Raw genomic sequence first — 17,825 nt, 5'->3', positions numbered from 1 at the left:
GAATCAATATCACCATTACACACTGAATGGGAAACCACTGGGTAAATCTGACAGGGAGAAGGACTTGGGGATCCTAGTTAATGATAAACTTACCTGGAGCAGCCAGTGCCAGGCAGCAGCTGCCAAGGCAAACAGGATCATGGGGTGCATTAAAAGAGGTCTGGATACACATGATGAGAGCATTATACTGCCTCTGTACAAATCCCTAGTTAGACCGCACATGGAGTACTGTGTCCAGTTTTGGGCACCGGTGCTCAGGAAGGATATAATGGAACTAGAGAGAGTACAAAGGAGGGCAACAAAATTAATAAAGGGGATGGGAGAACTACAATACCCAGATAGATTAGCGAAATTAGGATTATTTAGTCTAGAAAAAAGACGACTGAGGGGCGATCTAATAACCATGTATAAGTATATAAGGGGACAATACAAATATCTCGCTGAGGATCTGTTTATACCAAGGAAGGTGACGGGCACAAGGGGGCATTCTTTGCGTCTGGAGGAGAGAAGGTTTTTCCACCAACATAGAAGAGGATTCTTTACTGTTAGGGCAGTGAGAATCTGGAATTGCTTGCCTGAGGAGGTGGTGATGGCGAACTCAGTCGAGGGGTTCAAGAGAGGCCTGGATGTCTTCCTGGAGCAGAACAATATTGTATCATACAATTATTAGGTTCTGTAGAAGGACGTAGATCTGGGTATTTATTATGATGGAATATAGGCTGAACTGGATGGACAAATGTCTTTTTTCGGCCTTACTAACTATGTTACTATGTTACTATGTTACATTGCAAACACCTCGCTGAGCCTAACTATCTGGACCCATGTGACATTGACTTGATGAATGAGTGTGAGACTGAGTCTGCAGTCAGAATTTAATGTTCAGGAAAAGATTACAAAATCTCTTGACTAATAATTTATATTTGCAGTTCATTTATCCACCTTGATGGACCTAATTTTGTACATTTATATGAGGACTGGTATTTTTGTGAGACCTGAAATAGTAGTTTAGAATCTTTTATTTGCAGGCAATTTTATAGAAGTCTCAGCTGGACGAGAAAGTTAACCAAATAATTGCAGATTCTGGAAAACAGATTTACCTACATCTTGACCTTGGATTTATTAAAAACAACTATTAGATTTTTAATTGAAGTTTTGAACATCTTAAGGTTCTTTAATTCATCCAGTGTACTTGACAGAAATTTTAACATATTGTTTTGTGTAATAGGATTTTTTAATTAGATATACAGAATTAATACTTGTTCATTTGCTTTATATTGATATATTTGGATTTACCCTAATGTAAATTTAATTAGGAAGTTTAAATGTTGTTCTATAAGTCATATGAGAATTATTGTACATTGCACAGGACCAGTGATATAAAATTGCTCATAAACAATTTCCAAAAGGTCAGTATCATTGAAGATGAGTCATCAACATCAGATTGGTGAGATTTGGATTTTGACTGTTCTGGGTTGATCTTTGTTTTAACCTCTTAATGACCAGGCTAAAGATGGGCCTATTGGGTTTTTTCGGGCATATGATATTATTCGACCCTTTATGATATAACCCTACTCGGCGGCAGCTGCTACACATAGAATGGAGCTGTGCAATGCAGCTCCTTTTAAGGTTTATATTTGGCCACCGAAGCTCATAACAGCTGATTAGTAGAGATGCTGAGTGTTGGGCCCCCACTAGTCTGACATTAATGACCAATATCATAATTCTTTAATAATTAGCTTTTTTGCCTCACTGTCATCTAGTAGACAACTTTTTAATTTCGCACTGACTTAACTGAGTTAATTTTTATTTTTTCCTAGACCAATTGCATTATTTTTCAGTGCTTTAAATTTATTTGCATCCAAAATGAAGTTTATCTTGCAACTATAGGAAACAAAAACTTTAGGGTGCAGTTTTTGTTTATTTTTATACTGTTTAAGCTTTACATAGAAACGTACATTGTTTCTTATGACCATGTGGATACCTAATACAACCACTTGCAAAAATTATAGAATCACCGGCCTTGGATGATGTTCATTCAGTTGTTTAATTTTGTAGAAAAAAAGCAGATCACAGACATGGCACAAAACTAAAGTCATTTCAAATGGCAACTTTCTGGCTTAAAGAAACACTAAAAAAAATCAAGAACAAAAAATGTGGTAGTCAGTAATGGTCACTTTTTTTAACCAAGCATAGGGGAAAAAATATGGAATCGCTCAATTCTGAGGAAAAAATTATGGAATCATGAAAGACAAACAAACAGAAAATGCTCCAAAATATCACTAGTATTTTGTTGCACCACCTCTGGCTTTTATAACAGCTTGCAGTCTGTGAGACATGGACTTAATGAGTGTCAAACAATACTCTTCATCAATCTGGCTCAAGCTTTCTTTGATTTCTGTTGCCAGATCAGCTTTGCAGGTTGGAACCTTGTCATGGACAATTTTCTTCAACTTCCACCAAAGATTTTCAATTGGATTGAAATCCGGACTATTTGCAGGCCATGACATTGACCTTATGTGTCTTTTTTCAATGAATCTTTTTACAGTCTTAGGCAGGATGCATTATCATCGTGAAAAATGATTTCATCATCCTCAAACATCCTTTCAATTGATAGGATAAGAAAAGTGTCTAAAATATCAACATAAACTTGTGCATTTATTGAAGATGTAATGGCAGCCATCTCCCAGTGCCTTTACCTGACATGCAGCCCCATATCATCAATGACTGTGGAAATTTTTCAGGCAGTTATCTTTATAAATCTCAGTGGAATGGCACCAAACAAAAGTTCCAGCATCATCACCTTGCCCAATGCAGATTCGCGATTCATCACTGATTATAACTTTCATCCAGTCATCCACTGTCCACGATTGCTTTTCCTTAGCCCATTGTAACCTTGTTTTTTCTGTTTAGGTGTTAATGATGGCTTTCATTTAGCTTTTCTGTACATAAATCCCATTTTCTTTAGGCAGTTTCTTACAGTTCGGTCACAGACGTTGACTCCAGTTCCTCATTTGTTTTGTTGTGAATTTCCTGTTTTGGGGACATATTGCTTTAAGTTTACGGTCTTGATGCTTTGATGTCTTCCTTGGGCTACCAGTATGTTTGCCTTTAACAACCTTCCCATGATGTTTGTATTTGGTCCAGATTTTAGACACAGCTGACTGTGAACAACCAACATCTTTTGCAACATTGCATGATGATTTACCCTCTTTTAAAAGTTTGATAATCCTCTCCTTTGTTTCAATTGACATCTCTCGTGTTGAAGCCATGATTCATGTCAGTCGAGTTGGTGCAACAGCTCTCCAAGGTATGATCACTCCTTTTTAGATGCAGACTAACAAGCAGATCTTATTTGATGCAGGTGTTATTTTTGGGTATGAAAATTTACAGGGTGATTCCATATTTTTCCCTCAGAATTGAGTGATTCCATAATTTCAAGACAAGATCTGACAACAGCAGCAGCAGATTGATTTGCTCGCAGATGCCATTCGTGGGAGACCGGCAGCCCCCAACTCCCAAGTCCAGGTGACGACATATACGTCTGGAAGGTGGTATGATGAGCAATGCAAAAGGTTACCCCAGGGGATTATGTAGAAGCATTTTTGACTGTTTTTGACTGTTTTTGAGAGGATGGTTAAGGTGCTTGACCCTGATCTAGAGAAAGGGAGAAGGTATTTTATGACCTAGCATTACAAGATGCCTGGGAATATGCTAAACTAAAAACTGAGTTACTGGTATGCTCAGGGGTGACTATGCCTGTCCAAGCTCAAAGGGTCCACCCCTGGGCGTATTGCCATGATAAACCCCCTCGCTCCCAAATGTTTGATTTGCTGCATCTAGTACAGAAGTGGTTGCAGCTGGAGTCCGTCACCATAGCCAAGGTGGTAGAATGGGTCTTAATGTACAGATTTATCCATTCCCTTTCTAGGCTGCTGAAGACACTGCAGGGGAATCAGTAAAATGCAGATGACTTGGTTGGCCTAGTAGAATGCATTCACAGGGATGCCAAGGAGGACAACTACATTGCTAGAGAATCTATAAAACTGAACTGTGGGGCTGAGACCCATGAGGTTGGAGTGGTTAAGGACCTCACCCAGTGGCAATAGGGCGGAGCTTTAGAAAATATGTTAAAGCACATCTTTTGCAGGTTAATGACTTGCCTGAAAGGCCAAATAATTAACCCCAGACCGAAAATTTCCTCCCCCACTTGGGCTTAGTTCACACGCAGAGTTTTTGAAGCGTTTTTCAACTTTAACATTGCTTTCAACCACTACAAATGCATTCACTGTGAAATGTCATTGGAACATTTAACAGCCCTAGCTGGCCATGTGGTGTATGACACATAAGCACTGCAGACCCATCTTGTTTAATTTATGAAGCAGGGACTCTTAAAGTCACAGAGCCTATTTTTACTGGTGCATCAGGCGGCATTAATCTTCTTAACGGGAACCTGTCACCTGAATTTGGCGGGACTGGTTTTGGGTCATATGGGCGGAGTTTTCGGGTGTTTGATTCACCCTTTCCTTACCCGCTGGCTGCATGCTGGCTGCAACATTGGATTGAAGTTCATTCTCTGTCCTCCATAGTACACACCTGCACAAGGCAAGATTGCTTTGTGCAGGCTTGTACTACGGAGCACAGAGAATGAACTTCAATCCAATATTGCAGCCAGCATGCAGCCAGTGGGTAAGGAAAGGGTGAATCAAACACCCGAAAACTCCGCCCATATGACCCAAAACCAGTCCCGCCAAATTCAGGTGACAGAGTCCCTTTAAAGGGCCATTATTAAACAGTGGGTCTCCTAAACTGTTGTAGCCTGCTGTGAGTGGATGGGCTGCCAAGAATTACAACGCACCACAATACCCCTTTCATAAGATGTCCAGGAGGGATGTCTGTGGCCACCACCCTGCTTCCTCCTGCCTTTTGGGGGATATGCCTCCTTCCTCATGTGTGCTGCTGTCCTCGCTATGCATATCCTCCTGCCAGGTTGGGTTAGTCACTATGTCATCCACCACCTCGTCTTCCACATCCGCACCCTGATCCTCCTCCTGACTTTCTGGCAATTGTGTCTCATCATCATCCACCTCTTGTGACACTTTCCCACCATCGCCTTTGTGTGACCGGGGCTGGTCAAAGCTTTGGGCAGCTCTACATGCGATCTCATCTGTCCCCACTTCAAGTTGACCGGCTGAGAGTCTGGAATCTTGAAATGGAAAACTGAAGATCTCTTTAGAGTGTCCGAGTGTGGGATCAGTTGTCTCATGGCACTCGGCATGGTGGGAGGAAGGAGGATCAGGGTGAGGAATATCGGGGCCACACTCACGGCTACTCAGATTTGACCGTGTGGAAGACATGGTGGTGGTGGCTAAGTGACTGGAAGCATTATCCGCTGTACAACCAACAACCATTTCACACTGCTCTGACTTCCATAGTGGTGTGCTGCCGTCCCCTAGAAACTGTGATAGGAAGGTCGAGTGAAAAGATGTGGGTCTTTTTTGTGGCCAACTTTCACCTTTGCCATGGCCTTGTCCTCTGCATGCACCATCAGCATCACGTCCACTTCCCCATCCCTTGCCTTGCCCATTTTAAATGGACTACTGCACTATTTCAAAAGCTAAACATGTATTTATTTGCAGATAAATGATATCTGATCAGTATGCCTGCAAAGCTACGATTTTTCAAACACAAACACCAGGCCTCAGCCTGACATAACAGACTGTAATTAAAAAAAATTTGCTTTTTGGTGAATTTAAGATCTGGCAATCAAAAAGTTATGAAAGTGTATTCATTTATTTTTATGATCCCAAAACCATATATCCAAAATCCAAATAATACATAAAAAAATTCTGAAAGTATAACGGATCTTTACATGATGCAACTATAGTGAATTAAATGATGTTCGTAATCCTGAGACAGCTATCTATACAAAGCTCAATAATTCATCGTTTCACAAATATTTATAGTTATCTCCAATATGGCATAATACAGTATTTTTAACTGTAAAGATCAAAAATGAATTAATCTCTATGACATAATTCCAGTATTCTTCAAAAATCAATCATACATGATTTTAGTATATTTTATGACAGGATAATTAATATAATAGAATTCATATAATGAAATTATCATTATTTGGTAAGAAAACCCTAATATATTTCATAGTGTATTTTATATTTAAACCTGTTGAATACAAGGATGTCCCATATGGCAAGGAATAGTGCTTACCAGTAAATGCATTGACAGAAAAAAACGACCTATAATGTATATGTGACTCCTTCAGAAGTTCTACAAAAGGAAAGAGAAGAAAGGTTAAGTGAAAAAAGGGGGTCCGTGAAAGAAAATCTGTGTTCTAATTATGCTACAAAGCTGCTAGTGGGCAGTGAGAGCTTACCGCACGTGTGTCCAGTGGTCCAAATGCTGCTGACCGCACAAAGCGGCATGTGGTATGTCTGCATACTGTTCCGACATCGTGTCCGCACTAAATAGCCCCTAACCCGAAAGTGACGGTAGAGTAAGCGACTGGAACGCTAGATGGAACGCAAGAAGAAACCGGCGCAACCGGAAATACGTCACCCCAGTGTCGAAAGGTCATATCTCCTCTGTGGAACGCTCTTATGGAACGCGGAAGTGAGCGGTCAGCCTCACAGTGAAGAACGGAGATCCCAGTCCACAGTGAATCAGAATAATCAGCGCTGGAACATGCAGATCAGGTGAGTATAGTGTAAAATAAAAATTCAATTGGCTGCCTAATTTTTATTTTACACTATACTCACCTGATCCGCACATTCCAGCGCTGATTATTCTGATTCAATGAGGAAGTCTGGTGGAAGAGCCCGTGGGCGGTGGTTGCCAGCTGGTACTGATGGTGGTGGTGGTGGTGCATCTCGTGGTTGTGGCAAAAGCACAAATAGCACCTAAGGCTGGAGGTCAAATTATTTTGCCCCACCTTCCCCTGCTGACACATAGCTTGCCTGAAAAATGTCTTGCTTTTGGCCTCATCTTAAGACTTCTCCAATTCCTCCATTTGCAGCTGCTGAATCTCCACATAGGCAATTTTTATACCTCCCTAAATTGGCTGACTCCCCCCACAGGGCCGTGGTCACCACCTGGCGCAAGCACCAGTTCGAGTGCCGTTTGCCTAGACAGGTGGATGGGCCCACTCTTGGGCGATGGCACTGGCACAGTGTCCCTCATAGTACAATGAAGTGTCTCTGATGGTGGTGGTGCACAACCAACGTCCGACACACCGTCATAATATGAGGGGCCCTGTGCCAGTACCACCGCCCATTATAGAGTGTTCCCCCCAGCTCGAATAGTGCTCTACCACTTGCAATGCTTACCTCTCCCTGCTCCACAACTGTGTAGTCTGTGCTGTTAAATCCTTCAATGGCACTGCCAATGCAAATTTGTTGAAATGATAGATGATAGTAAAAATATACAGGGGCTCTGGCCTCCATTTAGACCAGTTAATACCTTGCGCCTACTACCACTGTCTGCTACTCAGCAGAGGAGCCCACCCCTGTACCTAGCTATGCCACCTGTTTAGTCCTGTTACCAATTTTGAAGTGCATTTAGCCTACTTTATTATTTGGGCCTACTAACTGTCTCTGCCACTCATTACAGTTGTCCTCCACTGAACAAAGCAATGCCACCTGTTTAGTCCTGCTACCAATTTTGAACTGCATTTAGCCTACTTTATTATTTGGGCCTACTAACTGTGTCTGCCACTCATTACAGTTGTCCTCCACTGAACAAAGCAATGCCGCCTGTTTAGTCCTGTTGCCAATTTTGAACTGCATTTAGCCTACTTTATTATTTGGGCCTACTAACTGTGTCTGCCACTCATTACAGTTGTCCTCCACTGAACAAAGCAATGCCGCCTGTTTAGCCCTGTTACCAATTTTGAACTGCATTTAGCCTACTTTATTATTTGGGCCTATATCTGTGTTTCCTCCTCATCCTGCCCATTGCCCAGCCACTGCTAGATGAGTCTGCTTGTACATTGACCCAGACCACTACATTCCCCTTGCACTCTACACAGCCAGAATCTGACCCTGCTGAAAGTCAGGTTCCCCTTTCCGCATACTATACCACCTTACACGGGGACAAAGAGGAAGGTGCAGATGAAAGTGCAGGTTCCTTCATCTGGTGGGGGGGCATACTCATTGGCGACGTCACTGGCACAGGGCCCCTCATAGTACGCAAAAGTGTCTCTGCCAGTGGGAGGCGTCACCCGCCGTCAAACACACCGCCGTACTATGAGGGGCCCTGTGCCAGTGCCAACAAGTTGGTCCCCCCGCTTGCTCAGGATCACAGCACTTGCAAAGTTGAAATACTTAACTCTCCCTGCTCCACCGCCGTGACGTATTCCGCGTTTCCTGGGCCCACAAAAATTTTGAGCCAGCCCTACCCCCCCACAACTTTAGCCAAATGACCCCCTGTTTTCAATGCCTAACTATTATTATAAAGTAAATTAAGATTGAGAAGCTTAAGTAATAAAAATTGATGTTTTTGGCATTAAAATAGGCACTGTAGGTGTTTTCCTGTCCTCCACTCACTGCCGACTGTGATTCCCCATTGACTTGCATTGGGTTTCGTGTTTCAGTCGGCCCCCGACTTGTCGCAATAATCGGCCGATTTCACCCGACCTGACTTTTGACAAAGTCGGGTTTCGCAAAACCCGACTCGATCAGAAAAAAGTAAAAGTCGCTCAACTCTACTGGTAAGCAGTATTCCTTGCCATATGGGACCTCCTTGTATTCAACAGGTTTAAATATAAAATACACTATGAAATATATTAGGGTTTTCCTACCAAATAATGATAATTTCATTATATGAGTTCTATTATATTAATTATCCTGTCATAAATTATACTAAAATCATGTATCATTGATTTTTGAAGAATACTGGAATTATGTCATAGAGATTAATTCATTTTTGATCTTTACAGTTAAATATACTGTATTATGCCATATTGGAGATAAATATAAATATTTGTGGAAAGATTATGAATTATTGAGCCTTGTATAGATAGCTGTCTCAGGATTATGAACGTCATTTAATTCCCTATAGTTGTATCATGTAAAGATCCGTTATAGTTTGAGAATTTTTTGTATGTATAATTTGGATTTTGGATTTATGTTTTTTTTTCCTTGTTTCTATTTCTTTCTTTCTGTATCCTAGTCTGATGAAGGTCATAAAGACTGAAACGTTATATGAATTGTTTTGGGATCATAAAAATAAATGAATAAACTTTAATAACTTTTTGATTGCCGGATTTTTTACATTATCTTGCATATAGGGGTTGGCATCCCTTCTCTGAGCACCTGATCTATTAAGGAGTGACGTGTCAGATTGTTTATATTATTTTGGTGAATTTAAAGCCCCCCAAAAAAGAGTGGCACAAGGCTAGCAGACAAAACTATGCTATGTATGCCTGCTGAAATACGATTTTTCTAAACCAGATACAACAGAACTCAGCCTGACATAACGGACTGTATTAACTTTTTTTGCAGTTTTGTATAATTAAAAAAAAAAAAGAAAAAAAGAACAAGGCTAGCAGGCTAGCAGACAGAACTATGAAACTTATGCCTGACAAACTACGTTTTTTCAACCACGGATACCACAGGCATCAGCCCTCAGTCTGTATATAAGTAGAGTAACAGACACCAAAACAGTGGAAAACCGGCCTAAAATGCCCTAACTTGGAGCACGCAGATATATGAGGCCTGTCACATTAATACCACACTGCCAAATATGTGGCATGTATTTTTTAAATGCAAAATAGTGCAATATATAAGTAGTCACAGACAGCAAAAACAATGGAAAACCAGCCTAAAATGCCCAAACTTGGAGCATTCAGATATATGAGGCCTTTTTTGTGTTTTGGTGAATTTAAAACCAGAAAAAAAAATTATTGGCACAAGGCTACCACACAGAACTATGCTACTGCAGAAATTTGATTTTTCAAAAACAGATACACCCGGACTCAGTCTGACTTAACAGACTGTATTAATGTGTTTTTTGCTTTTTGGTGAATGTAAACAAAAAAAATTTGACCAAGGCTAGCACAAAGAACTTTGCTACGTATGCCTGTGGAAATACTTGTTTTCAAAAACAGATACACCAGTACTCAGCCTGACATAACAGACTGTATTAATTTTTAGAGGTCCCATTTGACTGGATTACAATGGACCTTCTAGGGCCCCTAGTTAAGTCTGTCAGGGGGCACCAATACATCCTAGTGGTGATGGACTATGCAACATGGTATCCAGAGGTGGTACCGCTGAAAAAATCCTCCACCGAGCGTTAGTCCATAATTTCTCCTGGATGAGACTGCCAAAGGAGATCTTGACCGACCAGGGAACTCCTTTTATGTCATGTGACCCAGATGTAGGACTGGATTGCAAAGGTGATGCTGATAGTGAAGACGAGCCTCCTTCGAGCACAAGAGGCTCAGGCAAAGATTTACAATCGGGCAGCAAGACTGAGACAGTTTAGCCCTAGAGATTGGGTGTTAGACTGGAGCCCTGGAGACTGGGTGTTGGTGTTGATAAGGAAAGTAAGCTCCTGGCCAAGTGGCAAGGACCATATGAGGTGGTTGAAAAGTTGAGTGATGTCAACTACAAGGTCCACCAACCAGAGAGAAGAAAGCCATACCAAGTATACCACATTAAACTGCTCCAAGGCAAGACAGGGAACCGGTGGAAGCTATGTGCCTGGGGGACAGCCCTGAAGCCAGAGTTGAGGATGTCACAGTGGCAGAGACTCTATCACTGGCCCAGAAGCAAAAGTGCCGAGAGCTGCTTCAGTGGAACCAGGACCTGTTTTTGGAATTGCCAGGTCATGGAGAATGAAATCCTGATGGAACTGCACATTCTGACTAAACTGTTTCTGACCTTACTGAATCTACTTGCATTCAGCGCAGCTGTGTCCATCGAGTTGGACTGTGGCCAGAAGTAGGCATATTGCGTACTTGAGATCACATGACCACCTACTCTTGGTTCTGGCACCGGAGAATCCTCACAACTCAGTGTGCGCAATGTGAGGATTCACAAGTCTGCAGTTGCATAGAGTGACTGCAGACTTGGAACTTTAGACCAGACAACTTCTTTAAGGTGCTATAGTCTGCTTTGTACATTGTAGAACTTTCACAGGGGCTTGTTGCTATCTCAACATTTTGAATAAATAAGGCATAGGTTCAAAGATTTAATAGCTTGTTTGTATAATCAGTAAATTTAATTTAATAAAAGAGGGATAATTGACATGAACATGTACTTACTCCTGCTGGTAACATATTCACACTCAGTAATGAGTAGCCCTTTTAGGCTTTCCACTTTATAGATATTGGTTTCTTTCAAGTGCATAGGATTAGCAGGACATTGGCCTATTGTGGCTCTGGCTTTCCTTCTCTCAGTCACTACCACTGGCACACTTACTAAATAAACATGTGCTACCTTAAAAATAACATTGCGACAGAGCCTCCTCATGTGTCTGGAAGGAAAAAGTCTAACATGGTACTTTCGGCTTTCCAAGTGTGTAACAGGACCCATCGGTTGTAGCACTTGACCCTATGGTAGTGTCTAACAAACGGCTGTTAACACATTCATCGCTACTATTACTTGGCTGGCACATGCACAATCATTCATCTTCTTACCGTGACAGCAGCAGATATCCTTCTCATCCATTACTCAAATAATCACATGCTGTGTTCAGTGTGCCCTATAAATGGATCCTGGAACAGATGCAAATGGATGAAATTAGGAATTTGTTTATAGTCTAGAACAAATCTTTAAAGATATGAACTTACAATGGCACGCAGACAGAATATGAAGGCACTAGCAATATGGCAAATACTGTAGTGTTATTAGTATAGCAGAGGCAAACAAAAGAGAAGGAGCTACAAAGAAAAGCTATAAATGACGCTTTTTCCTTGTGTTATTTCATGCTACTCAGTGCCCATGACAAGAACTGGTTCAATTTCCTTCAGCCCCAAGATGGACAGAATTCTAGCATGAAGCACTGGTTGGTCATCTAATATGTTCTTAGACAATCCGGTGTATTACATCCCTTTTATATAGTTCCTAAAGAAGCATCATGATCTTGCTCTCCGTGATATAGTATTTAGGAATATGGTCTGTTGACATGAGTGTATACATTTGCATTCACTACCAATGATGTCCACCTTTGGCACAATGTTAAATATTTCATTGAAAAAATACTATGTTCAAAACTTTTTGGTGCATAACGACAATCATGGGGAGCACTTGAGCGTTCTTCTCTCAGTGCAGGGGATAAACAATTTTATGAAAACTTTTATAAAGCATACATTGAAAAATAAATAAAACAGTAATGGAATCAGAGTCTATGTCACTACGGTATAATGGTATCATCATCATTTACATGGTAATCAGCTTGTAAAATGGGATCTGACAAAACCCATTTATTTATTAGGCTTACTGATACAGCGCCATTAATTCCGCAATGCTCTGCATACATCTTTATCACTGTCCCCATAGAAGCTCACAAGTCTAAAGTCCCTATAAGTGTGTCGTTGGAGAGTGGAAAGAAACTGGAGCACCCAGAGGAAACCCACATGAAAAACATCTAAACTCCCTACAAATGTTCTCCTTGGTGGGAATTGAACCCAGGATCTCAGCGCTGCAAAGAAACAGAATGTTAGTAATGTAGCTCTTGTGGTGTGAAAAGCAGTGGAATTTAGATCTCTGTGTCAGAAAAGACATGTGGCTCTTATATAAGATTGATTTCTGAGCTATTTCGCCATTAAAACAACATTATTGCAGCTCAACTAGGTATTTAGATTTGAAGTGCATTACAACTTTTTAGAATATTTTGTGGTACATAGTGGATGCTTTCCTGAAATGGAAAGTACTTGCAAGCAGCATAATACAAAGAATAGCAGGTTTACCCAGAATCCTTTGCAGTAGGTGGAGCTATGCAAATCATCTCTTTCCACCCCAGTCTAATCCACAGCGCTTGGAACCGCCAAGCGTGCAATGCTGCGGATTAGTTTCTAAGCCAACCAATTCCTACCTGTGGACACGTGTTTCGGGCTTTAGACCCTCATCAGCACAGGGCTGGAATTGGTTGGCTGTATGGAGTGGGGCTCGGTGAGCAAGCAATACATATATGCTAGCCACCTTAGGCCTCTCCCTAAGGTGGCTAGCATATATGTATAGAATATTTTGACAATTTGTTGGGGGTATTGGTTGTAAAACTAATCAAATCTTAAAAGAATCCATTAATGAATTGAACATAACTTTTTTTAATGAATGCAAAATAAATTTCCTGCATTTTGTGCGATAACGGAAGACCCTGAAACTCTCCGTCTATCTCTGGAGAGGATGGACTGCAGATGCCTTACTGAGGAGGGCAATTCTAGGTCTAATTACCTGTATTTTACCTCTATTTTCTGTCTATAACTGAGTTACACTCAGAAGAGTAAAAGTTCCAAAATATGTCCATAATTGAATATGAAATACAGGTGCATACAACTACATCTCCTATTTACAGTAATTACAAGTTTAAATTACGGCACTTAAATGGTGGGCTTCAGGCAAAATTAAAATGAATATTGGTAATAAGTACATGGTTCCAATTTCTTGGAATGTAATGGGTTATTGCCCCATTTTTACACCTGGACATACAAATCAAGCACAGAATGGGAAGTATGTGGCTTAGCACAGTGAGCCCGACCTATATATAACTCGGCATACCAGTCTGTTATTGCAATAACAATCTGAGTTCTCTGTATATACAGCTGTCAGCTTTCTTACATGACAAAAAATATGGTTTCAAATGTTTTCTATAAGAAATTGGCATTTTCAACAGATGTCACCTCATTTACCCTTTAGCTAAGACTGAATTGCAAAGCTTCATATTTTTCTATATCTGCAACAAAATATTAAATCAACAGAATATATTAAAAAATGTCAGTACTTTTGTCACGTAAGTAAACTATAATTAAGATATATTTACAGATTATGTATTTCCATGCAATGGACAGAGTTGTCCTCCACTTTTCCGGTGACAATGGCTTTATTTTAATGTGCATTCTTTGACCTCCTGTTATTTTGCTGAACCAAATTTAGATCACTGTAGTGTATTGGGTACTGATCTTGTAATACAGATAGGAAAATTAGGACTTTTTTTAATGACTGTCTGAATCTGGCCTAAGGTCTCATCTGTTTGGTCTGCATTTTGAATTAGTATTATGTTTCAGACATAAACAGAGTTCAATATTAGGGATCATGCAGACTACAGTATTTTCAGTCTTACGCGATCCGACAAAATATCTCATCATACTTGGACCAATGTTAGTGTAAGGGCCATGTACAAGTAGAGGGAAGTGCCCCAACATGTACATATATATGGATATATACTGTATATGCATGTTAGCCCATGTAGGTAGGTATATATATATATCTATATATATATATATATATATATACTGTATATACAGCTCTGGCAAAATTAAGAGACCACTGCAAAATGTTCAGTTTGTCTGATTTTTCTCTTTATAGGTATATTTTTTAGTAAAATGTAAAATGTAAATTGCTCTTTTATTCTAGAAACTTCTGGCCAGTGCCACATGTCTCCAAATTTCCAAGCAATAAAATTTGTATTTTTTTTCTGATAAGGAGAAATGGTCAAAATAAAAAAAAATTACTTTCAGACCTCAAATAATGCAAAGAAAATAAGTTCATAATCATTTAGAAACAACAATAATAATGTTTCAACTCAGGAAGAGTTCAGAAATCAATATTTTGTGGAATAACCATGATTTTTAATCACAGCTTTCATGAGTCTTGGCATGCTTTACACCAGTCTTTCACACTGCTCCTGGCGCAAAAATATAAGCAGTTCTTCTTTGTGTGATGGCTTGTGACTATCCATCATCCTCTTGATTACATTCCAGAGGCTTTCAATGGAGTTCAGGTCTGGAGATTGGGCTGATCAAGACAGGGTTTTGACAGGATTGTATACATATACAATCTCCCCCCCACACATGCATTCCACATAAATAATGCCCTCACTGGTGTCCCAAATGTAGGTGGGAGGCTTAGATTATGGACAGATATAGGCTGCTAAAAATAAAGGGAACACTGAAATACCACATTCTAGATATCACTGAATTAAATATTCCAGTTACAAATCTTTATTCATTGCATAGTGGAATGCATTGAGAACAATTAAACATAAAAGTGATCAATATAAATCAAAATTGATAACCAATGGATGTCTGAATTTGGAATGATACTAGGGCAGCACGGTGGCTCAGTGGTTAGCCTTGCAGCGCTGGGATCCTGGGTTCAAATCTCACCAAGGACAACATCTGCAAGGAGTTTGTATGTTTGTAATTGCATGGATTTTCTCCTGGTTCTCTGGTTTCCTCCCACATTCCAAATACATACTATTTAGAAATTTAAATTGTGAGTGCCAATGGGGACAGTGCCGACAATGTATGCATGTGGAATTAATAAGTCAGTAAAATAAATAAATAAAAATACTCAAAATCAAAATGGAAAATACATTTACAGGCTGATCCAACTACACAGATGTCCCAGGTGTGCTCGATTGGATTCAGGTCTGAGGAACAGGCGGGCCAGTCCATAGCATCAATGCCTTCATCATGCTGGAACTCATGACATACATGAGGCCTAGCATTGTCATGCATCTGAAGGAACCCAAGGCCCACTGCACCTGTACATGGTAACACAATGGGTCTGAGGATCTCATCCCGGTAACAAATGGCAATCAAGAAATGCCTTCCCACACTATTATCCATGCTGGAGGATCTCCACACTCTGTCACATCTGTCACATGTACTCAGTAACATAGTAACATAGTAACATAGTTAGTAAGGCCGAAAAAAGACATTTGTCCATCCAGTTCAGCCTATATTCCATCATAATAAATCCCCAGATCTACGTCCTTCTACAGAACCTAATAATTGTATGATACAATATTGTTCTGCTCCAGGAAGACATCCAGGCCTCTCTTGAACCCCTCGACTGAGTTCGCCATCACCACCTCCTCAGGCAAGCAATTCCAGATTCTCACTGCCCTAACAGTAAAGAATCCTCTTCTATGTTGGTGGAAAAACCTTCTCTCCTCCAGACGCAAAGAATGCCCCCTTGTGCCCGTCACCTTCCTTGGTATAAACAGATCCTCAGCGAGATATTTGTATTGTCCCCTTATATACTTATACATGGTTATTAGATCGCCCCTCAGTCGTCTTTTTTCTAGACTAAATAATCCTAATTTCGCTAATCTATCTGGGTATTGTAGTTCTCCCATCCCCTTTATTAATTTTGTTGCCCTCCTTTGTACTCTCTCTAGTTCCATTATATCCTTCCTGAGCACCGGTGCCCAAAACTGGACACAGTACTCCATGTGCGGTCTAACTAGGGATTTGTACAGAGGCAGTATAATGCTCTCATCATGTGTATCCAGACCTCTTTTAATGCACCCCATGATCCTGTTTGCCTTGGCAGCTGCTGCCTGGCACTGGCTGCTCCAGGTAAGTTTATCATTAACTAGGATCCCCAAGTCCTTCTCCCTGTCAGATTTACCCAGTGGTTTCCCGTTCAGTGTGTAATGGTGATATTGATTCCCTCTTCCCATGTGTATAACCTTACATTTATCATTGTTAAACCTCATCTGCCACCTTTCAGCCCAAGTTTCCAACTTATCCAGATCCATCTGTAGCAGAATACTATCTTCTCTTGTATTAACTGCTTTACATAGTTTTGTATCATCTGCAAATATCGATATTTTACTGTGTAAACCTTCTACCAGATCATTAATGAATATGTTGAAGAGAACAGGTCCCAATACTGACCCCTGCGGTACCCCACTGGTCACAGCGACCCAGTTAGAGACTATACCATTTATAACCACCCTCTGCTTTCTATCACTAAGCCAGTTACTAACCCATTTACACACATTTTCCCCCAGACCAAGCATTCTCATTTTGTGTACCAACCTCTTGTGCGGCACGGTATCAAACGCTTTGTGAACCTGCTCTCATCCGTGAAGAGCACAGGGCGCCAATGTCGAATCCGAAAATCTTGCTGTTCCCTGGCAAATGCCAATCGTCCTGCATGGTATTGGGCTGTAAACTGTAAGTCCAACACTCACTAGTGGACTTTGGGCCCTCATACCACCCTCATGGAGTCTGTTTCTGACAGTTTGAGCAGACACATGGATATTAGTGGCCTACTGTAGGCAATTTTGCAGGGCTCTGGCACTGCTCCACTTGTCCCCCCATGTACAAAGGAGAAGGTAGCAGTCCTTATGCTGGGTTGTTGTCCTCCTACGGCCCCTCCACATCTCCTGGTGTACTGGCCTGTCTCCTGGTATCTGCTTTGTGCTCTGGACATACACACAGCTACTCTTCTTGCCACAGGTTGCATTGATGTGCTATCCTGGATTAGCTGCACTACCTGAGCAACTTCTGTGGGTTGTACTGTAGACACCGCCTCATGCAACTGTACCTCTATGGGTGAGAGCAATAACAAATTGCAAAAGTTACCAAAACAACAGCCAAAATGTATGAGAACAGATAAATGGTCTGTGGTCACCCCCTGCAGAAACACTCCTTTATAGGGATTGTCTTGCTAATTGCCTATCATGTCTTCCTGTTGTCTCTTCCATTTGTACAACAGCAGGAGAAGTTGATTCATGATCAGAGTTGCTTCATAACTGGACAGGTTGATTTCACAAAAGTGTGATTAACTTGGAGTTATATTGCTTTGTTTAAGTGTTCCCTTTATTTTTTGAGCAACGCATATATACACATC

This window comes from Ranitomeya imitator, chromosome 8 (assembly GCF_032444005.1).
Source record: "Ranitomeya imitator isolate aRanImi1 chromosome 8, aRanImi1.pri, whole genome shotgun sequence".
Taxonomy (NCBI): Eukaryota; Metazoa; Chordata; class Amphibia; order Anura; family Dendrobatidae; genus Ranitomeya; species Ranitomeya imitator.
This window is presented reverse-complemented; position numbering follows the sequence as displayed.